Source organism: Dipodomys ordii, unplaced genomic scaffold (assembly GCF_000151885.1).
Source record: "Dipodomys ordii isolate 6190 unplaced genomic scaffold, Dord_2.0 Scaffold78, whole genome shotgun sequence".
NCBI classification, from domain to species: Eukaryota; Metazoa; Chordata; class Mammalia; order Rodentia; family Heteromyidae; genus Dipodomys; species Dipodomys ordii.
In genome coordinates, this window is record NW_012267294.1 from 28544 (window position 1) to 42056 (window position 13513).

Consider the following 13513-nt stretch of genomic DNA (forward strand, 5'->3'; position numbering starts at 1 on the left):
AGGCCCTGGGTTCGATTCCTCAGCACCACATAAGCAGAAAAAACCAGAAGTGGTTCTTAGCTCAAGTGGTAGAGCGCTAGCCTTGAGCTGAAGAGCTCAGGGACAGAGCCTCAGCCCAGAGTTCAGGCCCCACGACTGACAAAAAAAAAAAGATAATAACATTAGAATAATAAAAAAAAGAAGTTTCTAGAAACAGAAAAGCAAATAAATCCAAAGTCAACAGAAGAAAAAAAAACAGAAACGACAAGAAGTATTTACTGGACTATTATAAAACGTTACGTTGGTTGCTAGGCACTGGTTGCTCACCCTATAATTCTAGCTACTTAGGTTGCTGAGATGTAAATATCATGGTTCAAAGCTAGCTGAGGCAGGAAAGTCTTGGGAGACACTTATCTCCAATTAACCAGAAAAAAGCCAAAAGTGCAGCTGTGGCTCAAGTGGTAGAGCACTAGTCTTTGAGCCAAAAAGCCAAGTGAGAGAATAAGGTCCTGAGTTCAACCCTAGTACTGGCACAAAAACAACAACAACAAAGATAATGTAAATAGATGCATAAATCTACATGCTAGAACTAACAAAGAATATATAATAAATGTTTTAACTCAAGGAAATAATACAATCCACTAGAAAATGTCAAGACATAAGCAGTTATTGCTAGGGATAAGATACAAATGAAAAACAACCATCTGAAAAAGTCTTAGCATCTTTAACCAAACTTTAACTACTACTTAAAACACTAAAATTAAAACTAGTGATGTCATCAAAGATATCTATGTGTATACAGCGTCTTAGTGGGAATGTAAAATGGCACAGAGACACTATACTGGAAAGCAGGAATTTCTGGGTTCCTTCTAACCTAAGAGAAACCCCTTTTTTTTCTTTTTGATTATGTTGGTGCTGGTCCTGGGGTTTGAATTAAAGGCCTAGACCTTACCTTTATTGCTCAAGGCTTGTGCTCTACCACTTAAGCTGTAGCTCTACTTCCAGCGTTTTGGTGTTTTAATTGGAGATAAGAGTCACACAGCCTTTCCTGGCTGGCTTTGACCTTGATCCTCAGATCTCAGCCTCCCAAGCCAGGATTACAGGCATGGGCCATTGATACCCAGCTTGATAGATCTTTGTAATTATGAAAGAAATAGACAGTTGTAGAAAAGTCATATCCAACAACTTTAAAAATTAACCATTAACTGTGTAATAATTGTTAACATATTACTATCATGTTCTCTAAAAATGTACATTTAAAAAAGTGTATATGAGCCAGGTGCTGGTGGCTCATACATGTAATCCTAGCTACAGATAAGACAGAGGTCTGAAGATTGTGGTTTACAAAGCCAACCCAGGCAGAAGAGTCTGTGAGACTATTATATCCAATTAACTAACAAAACACAAACAAAAAAGAAGTGGAGATGTCACTCACATGGTAGACTACTGGCTGAGTGAGAGACTAAGCAAGATGGTGAGACATTGAGTTCAAAGCCCACTATGGGCACATACACATACACAGGATATATTTGTATGTTTACACAGGATGGGCTCCTAGTTCACATGCTTTTCTTTCAGTTTCCTCAGTCACCACTCCAAGTAGTCCACAGTATGGATGGTTCACAAGGTGTTTAAACAATCACATTCACCTTTGTTTAGATCAGTATTGCATATGGATATCATTGCCAGGCTCCCCTTTTTCCCCCTTTGATCTGGTCTGCTTTGAGCTGCCCTATTGAGAACATGTTCCAGCCTAACACATTCCCTTTCTCTTAATAAAATGGATCTCTGGATTCCTAAGTCATAGAAGCAAGCTTGGAATATAACTATCAGAGAGGCTCAGTGCCATAGCCCTACTAATACTGTAGGTGAGGATGCTAAAGCCAGAGATATTTTCCTCAAGAACATTCTAGACTTAAAGGTACGGCCCTACAGAAGCAACTTCTCAGAGGATTATCTGCTGCTGCCCTCTATTGGCAAAATATAGTATTGTGCCCAAAAAGTCTTCAAAGGCTGAGAACTGGTTCTTTGTGGTTGGTCCATTAGCAGTTGTGAATTCCCAAGAACTTTGAAAGGATGTTAAATTGTCTCATGACTAGAGAATGCTTAACAGATTAGCCCCAGTGTAGATCCAGTGATTTATGCTTCAAGTGGGACCACTGCTATTTTGCCTGGAGCAAAAGATGATTCTTTGTGTAGATGCAAGATATTGGACATAGTATAAAGTTATGTGGCACTGAAATAGTCATGTTAACTCAGTCACCAGTAATATACATCTCAGAGGCTTTGTTAATCCTATAGTTTCAGCACACACACCCCACCCTTCCCAGTTGTCATCACAACATTAATAGTGGCAGTCCAGAAATACTTAAGACTATTCACTGCCTAATTAATTTTCAGTTCTGATGGAGGGTTGGGGTGTCTGACAGAGGGCCCTAAGCCTCCAGTAAATCCCAAACTGACATCTGGGGTCAGAAATCCATACCTCAAGTTCAAACACTTAAGAAACCTCCATTCTAATAGGATGCTGATCCTACAGCTAAGAGATCCTGCCAACTAGTGAATGGATGCTGAAGAAGTTGAGATCAACACCTGAATCTGCAGGAAAACAAAACCAAGCCAACGAGGGGCAAGAAAAGCTGAGTCCTAGAACATAACCAAATATCTGAGCTTTGTTTTCTTCCATGCAGAATGGTGCAGGTGGTGAAATGAAGGAAAGGTAGGCAAGAAGGGGAGCTACTGGTCAGTGATACAAAGTTTCAGTGAAGAGGAGGCATTCCACTTTGAGAATTTCTAGTAAAACTGAATGCACTGACCATATGACTCAGAAATTACTGAGTAACCCCTCTGTACAGTATGTTCACAATAAAAAATAAAAAAATACTATTTGAGGAATTTATTACAGGAAAAGGAAATTATTTATTCCCACCAAAGCCTGTAGCAATGTTAACAGTAGTTGCTGGGCATTCATGATTCATGCCTATACTAGCTACTCAGAAGGCTGAGATCTATGAACTGCAATTTGAAGCCAGCCAGGACAGGAAATCCCACGAGAGTCTTATCTCCAACCAACCAGAGAAAATCTGGAAGTATAGCTATGGCTAAAGTGGTAGAGCAGTAGACGTGAGCAAAAAAGCTCAAGGGACAGTGCCCAGGCCCCGAGTTCAAGCCCTAGAAACAAACTGAAAACAACCCAAATATCCATTACATCTGTAATGATGAATATCAATAATCAATAAAAAGAGTAATTATTGACGAACATGAACAATATGATACGTCAAAAGGAATTATGGTTGAGGGAAAAAGTCAATCTGTTTGACTCTATAGTTAAATTGAATTCCTGAAATGACAAAACTATGAAGGAGAAAAGAATTAGTATTTTCTAGGGCTTAGAGAGAAGATATGAAGGACTATGAAAATTAGCATGATAAATTTCCTTTGTGATTATGTAATCTTATGATGGTGGTCATACATGAGATGAAAAGGATGAAATGAAATGGAATTATATATGCACCAATCAATGAATATAAAAAATATTATAAAACAAAAGTGTATAGTCTGGAAAACAGTTTGTACCAATGGCAATTTCCTAATTCCAATACTTTATCAGGCTCTTCATGAGAGAAAAAACTAAGTAAGGGCTCAGGACTTAAGTTCAAACCCCAGTATTAGCACAAAAAAAGGAAGACCTCAAATTTCAATCTTACTGTCTTTGCCTTCTATCTGGAATTTCATTCCTGGCCTGATATTATTTTTTTAAAAATAAAAAAATGAAAACTCTTGCCAGGTTTGGTGGGGCACATCTGCAATCGATGTACTCAAGAGGCTGAGATAGGAGGTTCGCCAGTTGAGGACATTATAGACTACAGAGTGAGTTCAAGACCAACCTGGGCTATATAGCTGGAAAGACCATGAAAACATAAAAAATAAAATTTAAAAAACACACTCCAGAAGCCTTATTTTCAATCTCCAATGCAAAACAGCAACAAAAAGAAATGAAAAAATCAAACAAAAAACCTTGCAGATATTGAACACTAAGACATTTTATTCAGGAGTAAACTTTGGTTGTCTATGCCTTCCAATGCTGGAAGAGGTTTATCCAGATTAGGGTTTGTTTTTATTTAACATTATGTACATGCTAGGATGTGGTTCTCTCAAAGCAATGAAAACTCTTCTACGTGCAATTGAATTTTGTTTAAAGATTTCAAATTCTGACAGAAGTCTGGAAGACCAATCATGTCAACAGATTAACGGAGTTCCAGTTAGTCTGTGTGAGAAGTGTGGCAAGGGTGTTATCTGTTAACTTCAGACATGTGAATGTAACTACAAACCTCACCAGGACTCTGGAGTCTTGTAAGGACAGCAGCAGCCAGGAGAAAGAGATGGCTGCCAAAGATTGTCAATGTGGGAAGAAGCTCTATAACCAACCTGTTCTACGAACACACATAAAAACATATGGCTGCAAGCAGTGATTGGCCGATGGCCCTTTTCTCCCCTGCAGCTGCCAGAAAAGACTAAGACGAACAGAAAGGGAGCAGGGCCTAGACTCACCAGGCGCTTAGTGGCACCTTGCCACTCTTTCATTCTTTTGTCCAGATGGGTAGGGATGGAAAGGATTATTCAGAGTACACACTGGAAAATTGAGAAAAACTGATAGGTTAGATCATGTTTCCTCTTGAATTCAAAACCCACGGCTCTGCAAGGAGCAGAGGTGTGAGGAGGCCTTGGGAGTAGCCCAGATCCATGGGGACACACTGGGTCTCATTGGCTTTAGTCACATAGGGCAGGCAATTGCTGTTTGAGCTAAGGCTTTTGGACTCAACATCATATTTTGTAACCCCTACTTGCAAGACAGGATAGAGGGGTCTCTGGGTGTGTAGAGTGTCTACATCTTACTGGACCTGCTGTGTCAGATTGGCTGTGTTTTCCTGTGCTGCAATTTCAATGAACAAAATGATCAGCTCATCAATGACTTTGCTATCAATCAGATGAGGCAGGGGTGTTCCTGGTGGAAGAAAGCCTTAGCCCAGGCACTCAAGGAGGGAAGGATACGAGGGGCAGCTTTGGATGAATTCTGCATGAATCAGAGTCCTTTCACTTTGCCCAGGATCCACTCAAAAATGCACCAAATCTCATCTGTACTCCAAATACGACCTGGTATGGTGAGCAAGCTGCACTAGAGATGAGGGAGGGAGGCAGCCGCCATAGAGATCAGCAGCACCATCACAGGTTGCATCCTTTCCAGAAAGCTTAAGAAACAGTGTCAACAAGCAATTCTTTGTCACATCAGCTCCTTGGTCAGTAATGGACCAGCAAGCAACTCATCCAGAGCTCAATGGTGCCACATACACGTATCCACTGGGTATCATGGGTGTGCCTCACAGTCTCCCCACAGGGGCCCACCCCTCCCAGGCACCCCCTCCCAACCAGCCCACAAAACATGGAGGCAATAGAGAACACCCCAATGAGCAATAGCAGACAATGTTGAGAAGTAACCATGCAGATAAACTGGCGACCAAGAGACAGTGCAAATGGATGACCTGAGAGAAAAGGAGTATGATGGTCTTTTCAACTGAACCCTGGACATAGGCATCATTGACATGGCAGTGTTAAAGCTACAGGAGCTAGAAAACAAGATTTTGTCTGCTCCAGAAGTGCTGAAAGGTGAGGACATGATTTATTAACAACCAACTTCTGTTATTATGTGTCAATTATTTCATCTGTGCATCCAATCACAAAGAGTAAATAGAGCTTTTTTCTCATCAGTCCCCTGGGCACGGCAAGTCTTAAGCAACTTGCTCTAGAATATGGCACAAGAATTCCAAACACCAAAATAAGAATATTGAGAGGAGGGCTGGGAAGGCGTGTTCAGTGGTAGAGCACTTGCCTTGCATACATGAGGCCTGGGTTCAATTCCTCAGTACCACATAAGCAGAAAAAAGCCGGAAGTGGCACTGTGGCTCAAGTGGTAGAGCACTAGCCTTGAGCTGAAGAGCTGAGGGATAGCGCCCAGGTCCAGAGTTCAGGCCCCACAACAGACCAAAAAAAAGAAGAAGAAGAAGAATATTGAGAGAAATCCCCCACCTTGACTCTAGTCCCTTGAGTTTCCAGGGGCTTCTTACCTCTTTTTGCTAGTAGGAAGATTGAGTTACTATGAAAGGGGGAGAAACAGCCTGCCTGCATCAGACATCAGCACACACAGAGGAATGAAACCAACAGAGTTGTGCACGAAAGTGTCTCCCATTTGATCTGCACACTGAGCTGGCAAGTTGGTTCTAAGTTCAGGAATACCCTCTGATGATGCAAAAACAAAAGTATTAAGTTTCACAAGCTGTTTGTACTCAAGTATACTTTTCTCTGTTTCAGATCTTTAGCTATTTTATTGGGTGGAAAGTCTCAAGCCTTAAGAGTTCAAGAATGTCACATTTGCTTATATCTCAGAAAACACTTTTTATGGTAAGCTGTCAGATTGCCTATGAACAAAACCACTTCTTGAGACATTGATAAATTCTTTTCTTCATAGATTTTATACAAAAACACCAGATGTATTATTAGATGTGACTGATTTTAATAAATCTTGTTAGATTTGTATCAACTAGTTACATGTTCTATTCATAGTCTTTCATGAATCATTACCTTTTTGTTTAAAAAAGATGGCTTATTTTGAGCCTTGTATAGGTACATTCCCATTTTTATGACAAAAGAAAAACCATAAACTGTTCCAAACAGGAAAATAATAGCTATTAGAAGTATGTTTTATTTTGAGTTAGTTACTGTATTTACTTATTGAAAATGGACATTTAGCATTCCTTGTAGTTTTCAATAAAAACTAATTAAAATTTGCTTTAAAAAAATCAAGGCTCTGTTCTCTACAGTGATAGTTTCCCTATACATGAAGTCCTTTGTGTGCACGCACGCACTGGTACCAGGGCTTGAACTCAGGGCCTCGGTGCTGTTCCTGAGCTTTTTCCACTCAAGACAGATGCTCTATCACTTGACCCACAGCTCTACTTCTTTTTGATGGTTAACTGGAGATAAAGAGTCTCATATTTCTTCTGCCTGTGCTGACTTTGAGCCACAATCTCAACCTTCGGAGTAGCTAGAATTACAGGTGTGAGCCACCAGGATTCAGCACCAAATCCTTGTAAACAGTCCTTCTGTTTGATGAATTGACTATAAAACCAACCTGTAGGAAAAGTGTGTTCTTGTAGCAGCTCTGATAGCAAATGACCTCAATTAACCCCAGGGTGTGGCTGGACCTCAATCGTAAGAACAAACATGACATAAACATTTACTGTGGTAACAGCAGGTGGTGCTGGCTACCTGTTATTTTTCTTCTGCAAAATCGAAAGCGCCTTTGTTGGGCTCCTTTTTTAATAAGGTTGGTTTTATTTTTTGGTAATAGCAACAACAACCAACCATGACTTTGTTGACTGTTCTCTGGGTTAGCTTCTAACAATAAAAAAAAAAAAGTCCTTCATCTCTTCAAATCTTTTTTTTCTGGACTCCTTTCTCAACTTTACCTTGGACTTCTCAATCACAGGACAGAAAGACATTTGATTTTACTTTCACATCTTAGATGTGAATTCTTGTCTTATCAATTCATCAATTCATTCCTGTGTTTTCTTATATCAAATTCAGTTCTAGAATTGCTTCCGTAATTTCCATGGCTCTGCTAAAATCTTATTTTTTTCATATATGGTTCTCCCTAAAACAAACAGACAAACAAAAAGCCCACAAGTAGGTACAGTGCTTGTGGATCACGCCTGTAAACTTAGCTACTCAGGAGGCAGAGATCTAAGGATCCCGGCTAGAAAGTCTATCCCAGGCTAGAAAGTCCTACTCTTTACCTCCAACTAACCACCAAAACATCAGGAATTGGAGCTGTTGCCCACATGGTAGAATGCTAGCCTTCAGCAAAAGAACAATATCCAGGCTCTGAGTTTAAGCCCCAGAACTAGAAAAAAAAAAAAAAAACACATCTAGATCTTTCAGCATTTGCTATCAGCTACCAGTCTCCATTAATTTATACATTTAAGAATCTCAGAATCTGTTTCTATCCAATGTTTCTGGCTCAAAATTTTCTGCTCCTTTTCCTGAGTGCTACACTTGTGATTCAGGTGATAGAGCACTTGCCCAGCAAGCATGAAGCCATGAGTCCAAACCCCAGTATTGCCACGTAGTAAAATTATAATTATAAAATTTTTAATTTACAAGGTGTTTTCTATGAAAGGATAGTACATAAGAAAATGTAACCTCCAGAAAATAACATGCCCTTTCTTTTGCCAGGTTCCTAGAGTGGGAAGACAAATCAATCTGACCAGCAGCTGAAGAGCGGGGCTTCACTTGAGCTATCATTTCATTCATTTCCCCTCAAATATTATGGGTGGCTAGACAGAATCTCTTCCCAGTAGGAATTGGGATCCAAACATTGGTGAGATTCTAGTAGAAATTTTGTGCTTTTCAGCAGAGCTACTGGCTTCCTAAATAACTTTCTCTGTGCACTTTATCACAGTAGCATGCTTTAAGGCTATCTGGAATCTTCCAATAATCTCACTGTGTCCTTGACTTGCTGTTCAGCGAAAGAATTCTCTCAGTCAAGTTATTGTATTGTGTTGGGGAAAGTGGTGGGGGTATTGGTACTGCCTAGGGCCTGGGCACTATTCCTGAACTTTTTTGCTCAAAGCTCTCTATCACTTCTGGGTTTTAGTGGTTAATAGGAGATAAGTCTGCAGACTTCCCTGCCTGGGCTAGCTTTGAGCTGTCATCCTCAGATCTCAGCCCCTGAGTAGCTAGGGTTAGAGGTATGAGCCACTGGCACCCAGATACAGTACCATGACTTTTGAAGAGTAGAATTGCTCTTACTATTAAGATCAATTATACCTTGTACTTGTCCTTTGTTTTAGGTCTGTTCTACATTCTTTCCTTCCTAGTATGAGTATACCCTTTATAAAATCAGCAGTTTGGCCAGTTGAAAATAGACAAGAGGTACATTGTGAGATTTAACATGCTAGGTATTTGCTGAGTGAGTCTGTAGCAAACACTGCAGGAAGGATACATTTACTGAGTAACCACTGTCTAGGACTCCATCCTAGAAATACACTAGGGCATCACAGTAACTCAAAATTAAATACATATTAGGTTCCTAAGTTATAGTTGATCTCAAGTTTTATTTTCTAAATTTGGCCATTAGTAAATTATTGTAGGTACCTTCCACCCTGATTCTGCTAGATTTTATACTCTTGTTGTCATTACCACCCAATGGGTACAATCTGCAAGGGACCCTTCTTGTTACTCAAAATCTGAATATAAAAATAACAAGCATATGCAATTTACCTTTTATAATTCAGTCACATGATTACATCTAGGAGGCTAGGAGATAAACTGTTGCTGTATACTGAAAACAAAAAGGAAGACTTTGACCATCAGTTTACAGTACTTGAAAACTTTATTAAGAGCTCATATTCTGAGAGCTGATTTTTAAATTTGTTTTTTGCCAGTCCTGGGACTTAAACTCTGGGCCTGGGCACTGTCCTTGAACTTTTGTGCTTTTGTGCTCAAGGCTAGTGTTGTACCATTTGAGCAATGGCTCTACTTCCATCTTTTCTTGTAGCTTAATGGAAATAAGAATCTCATGGACAGGGCTGGGAAGGTGGCTCAGTGGTAGAGTGCTTGCCTTGCATGCTCGAGGCCCTGAGTTCGATTCCTCAGCCCCACATAAGCAAAAAGAAAGAAGCCGGAAGTGGCGCTGGGGCTCAAGTGGTAGAGCACTAGCCTTGAGCTGAAGAGCTGAGGGACAGCGTCCAGGCCCAGAGTTCAGGCCCCACGACCGGACACCCCCCCCAAAAAAAAAGAATCTCATGGACTTTCCTCACAGTCTGGCTTCAAACTGTGCTTCTCAGATCTCAGCTTCCTGAGTAGCTAGGATTACAGGTGTGAGCCACCAGCACTTGGGTGAGAGCTGAATATTTGACACTAAAAATAGTGATTGAATAAGCTGTTCATTAGCCATTCACCCTTTATATGGTCAAAATAAGGTTGTTTTTGAGGGACAGCATGGTTGTCTCTCAAGTTTAGGGATAAACCCACATTCCAAATATCTGAGTTATAATCCCTTTTTTAAATGCACTAATACGGGGCTGGGAAGGTGGCTCGGTGGTACAATGTTTGTCTTGCATGTGTGAGGCTCTGGGTTCGATTCCTCAGCACCACAAAAGCAGAAAAAGCAGGAAGTGGCACTGTGGCTCAAGTGGTAGAGCACTAGCCTTGAGCTGAAGAGCTGAGGGTCAGCACCCAGGCCCAGAGTTCAGGCCCCACAACTGACCAAAAAACAAACAAAAAAAAAACAGTACTAATGTTTTCAGCCTATCTTACAGCTGAAAGTAAAAATAATGGGATTTTTTTTTTTAACTTAAAGTTTCTTTGGGGCCATGTACAGTGGCTTACACCTGTAACTGCTGCTTAGGTCAGTCCAGAGAAAAAAGTTACCAGGACTCTATCTCATTCCAAAAGGCAGGAATAGTGGTGTACATCTGTGACTCCAGCTACACAGGAGGATCACAATCTGAGACTTGCCTGGACAAAAATAGGAGACTTACACCTACCCTCCTAGGCACTTATAGGAAGCTAAGAAAGGGAGGCTCATGGTTTGAAGCCAGCCCGGGTACCCCCTCCCCCAAAAAAAAGAAAGTTTCTAAGATTCCTCATTTCATAGTTGGTAATGCTGGTGCATGCCTATTATCATTAAAGCACCATGGGAGACTGAGATGCAAAGGACAGAAGTTCAAAGCCAGCCTAGGCAGAAGAGTTTTTTTTAAGATTCCATTTAAACAAAAAGAAGCTGGGGACAATGGCACACACCTGCCATGTCAGCTAGGACAAGAGGCCTAAAGCAGGTTAATTGTCATCCTGGTGGTAACCTAGGCAGAAAACAAGACTATCTGAAAAATAACCAGTGGAGAAAAAAAGGACTGGAAGTATGATTAATCAGCAGAGCACTAGCAAGTGTGAAGCCTTCTGTTCAATCTCTAGAATGGCTAATAAAAACACTCAAACCCTATCTCAAAAATAATTAAAGCAAGGGCTGGGAAAGTGGCTCAGTAGTAGAATGCTTGCCTTGCATGCATGAGGCCCTGGGTTTGATTCCTCAGCACCACCTAAGCAGAAAAGCCAGAAGTGGCACTGTGGCTCAAGTGGTAGAACATTAACCTTGAGCTGAAGAGCTGAAGAACAATGCTCAGGCCCAGAGTTCAGGCCCTATGACCAACCAATAATAATAATAATAATAATAAAAGCAAAAAGAAGCTGAGAGCATAGCTCAAAGTGTTAGAGCATCCAGGGTAGGGCTTTGAGTTCAAACCCCAGTACCACCAAATACAATGCTTTTTAATGGATGGTAATACCTAACTTAGGAATAAATAATTCTAATAAGTCAATGGCTTTTCCCTGTGCCACCTCCCCCCACACACACACATAATTTGCAGTTTTTAAACACTGTGATTTAATTTCCTTCTCACCATACTATGGATGTTTCATCATATGAATTAATTTCCTCGACATCAGAACTGGATGACCCTTCCAGGTATGGCTGCATCATGATCTACAAAGGCATGTTTTTTTTTCCTATTATGCATCCAACTGTGTTCTGAGTGATGCCAGGATTCAATCAACACTTGCTAAACTATATCCTGTGTTCACTGCTGCTTGATATTGGGAAATAGTATTCCTCTCCATTTTCTACCTAATTAGCACAAAATATTTCTTTGGAAATATTGTGTACTTACTTCTAAGTACTCAGACCCATCAGTTCAGTATTTTCCCTTAAATTGTTCCTTACTTTTTTTGTGTTTGAGTCCTGAGGCTTGAACTCAGGGCCTGGGCTCTGTCCCTGAGCCTCTCTGTGCTCAAGACTAGCCATAGCACTATTTTCAGCTTTTTGTGGGTAGTTTATTGGAGATAAGAATCTCACAAACTTTCCTGCCTGGGCTAAGAACCATGATCCTCTAATCTCAGCCTTCAGAGTAGTTTGGATTATAGGTGTGAGCCACTGGTGCCCAGCTGTTCCTTACATTCTTAATTATTTTCCTCAACATCTTTTCTTCTACCCTTTCAATATATTCTCTAAAACTATAAACCTTGTTAATCTTCAAAAAATTTGTTTACAGACCAGTTTGCCACAGGGTATTTCCAGATGAACATTTCTTCCTTTTAATCTTATTAAAGATCTATGAAACATTCTTCATTTACAAAGAGATACAAGGAAAAATTATACAATCAATTTGCATCTTAAGAGAAAAAGAAAGCAAAATGGCATTTTGTTTGTCTTTTGTCCTGGTACTGGGCTCAAACTCAGGGTGTCAAGCTCTCTGTTGGCTTTTTGCTCAATTGCTGGCATTCTATACTTGAGCCATATCTCAAGATTAGCTTTTTGCTGGCTAAATGGAGATAAGAATCTAAAGGTTTTTGTCTGCCCATGCTGGCCTCACACCTTGATACTGAAATCTCAGCCTCTTGAGTAGCTAGAATTATAGGTGTGAGCCACTAGGATAGCACATGGTAAGAAAACTGTTTTGATACATACAGGATTCACTATTCCTTTGGATGTAGGGTTTTTTTGTTTTGTTTTGTTCTTCAGAATTTGGGTTCTTGGTTTTGTTCTTCAGAATCTGGGTTCTAAAAAGATCATATTCCATTAAAAGGTTCATTTATCTGCTCAAGAATACTTTTATTAGAAATTATTTCTGAAAGCTTCTTGACTACAGTTTGGTGTTATTTTTATTTGGTATTACCATATTTGTTGTTCTTCACTAATTTTTCAGCTGTGTTTATAAATATTAACCCTTATTTCATGTAAAAAAAAAGATGGGAGTAAATTAACCTCTTTCACTAGAAATGAAAATCCTCATACCAGACAGATATCTAATTAAGATCAGTTAGCTCAGTACTGATCTATAAGCTATAGATAATTGATAAATTAGTTAGCATAGTAACTGGCACCTCTCTTATACAAAGTTTAAGCTATTAGAAGAACTCACATGAATTTAGGTCTGCTCCCATTTAATAATAGATTGGGGTGGAGAGACACTTAATACTATTAAAAATCTTTTCACATGTTAAAATTCCACCTTCAAAATTAATTGCTGACAAAAACTGATGATTTGGGGTCATGGAAATTTCTCTCATCTAAGTGCTCTTAACAAAAGATGCTTTTACAATGCATTACAAAATGTGTAAGATGAGCTGTCCAGACTGCTTGATATACTTCAGATATTTCTCTTAAAGTAGGAAAAAAACTTACAATGTTGTAGTTCTTTGGTTTTATTTTGAGATTTTAAAAAAAAGTATAGGTGTAAATGTTTTTAAATAGGCTTCTTGATGATATGGGTCTTTTTATTTCTTTAGGATGGGCCTGGGGTCTTGAACTTAGGGCCTAAGTGCTGTCCCTGAGTTTTTGTTTTTTTTTTTCCCTCAAGGATAGAGCCCTCTATCACTTGAACCATAGCTCTATCTCTGGCTCGATTAGAGTAAGAGTCTA

The 13513-nt window shown here is 39.7% G+C and overlaps 1 pseudogene; it reads left to right on the forward strand.

Moving 5' to 3' along the window:
- Positions 1 to 3239: 3239 nt before the first annotated feature.
- On the forward strand, positions 3240 to 5454 carry LOC105991853 (annotated as a pseudogene).
- The last annotated feature ends 8059 nt before the right edge of the window (positions 5455 to 13513 follow it).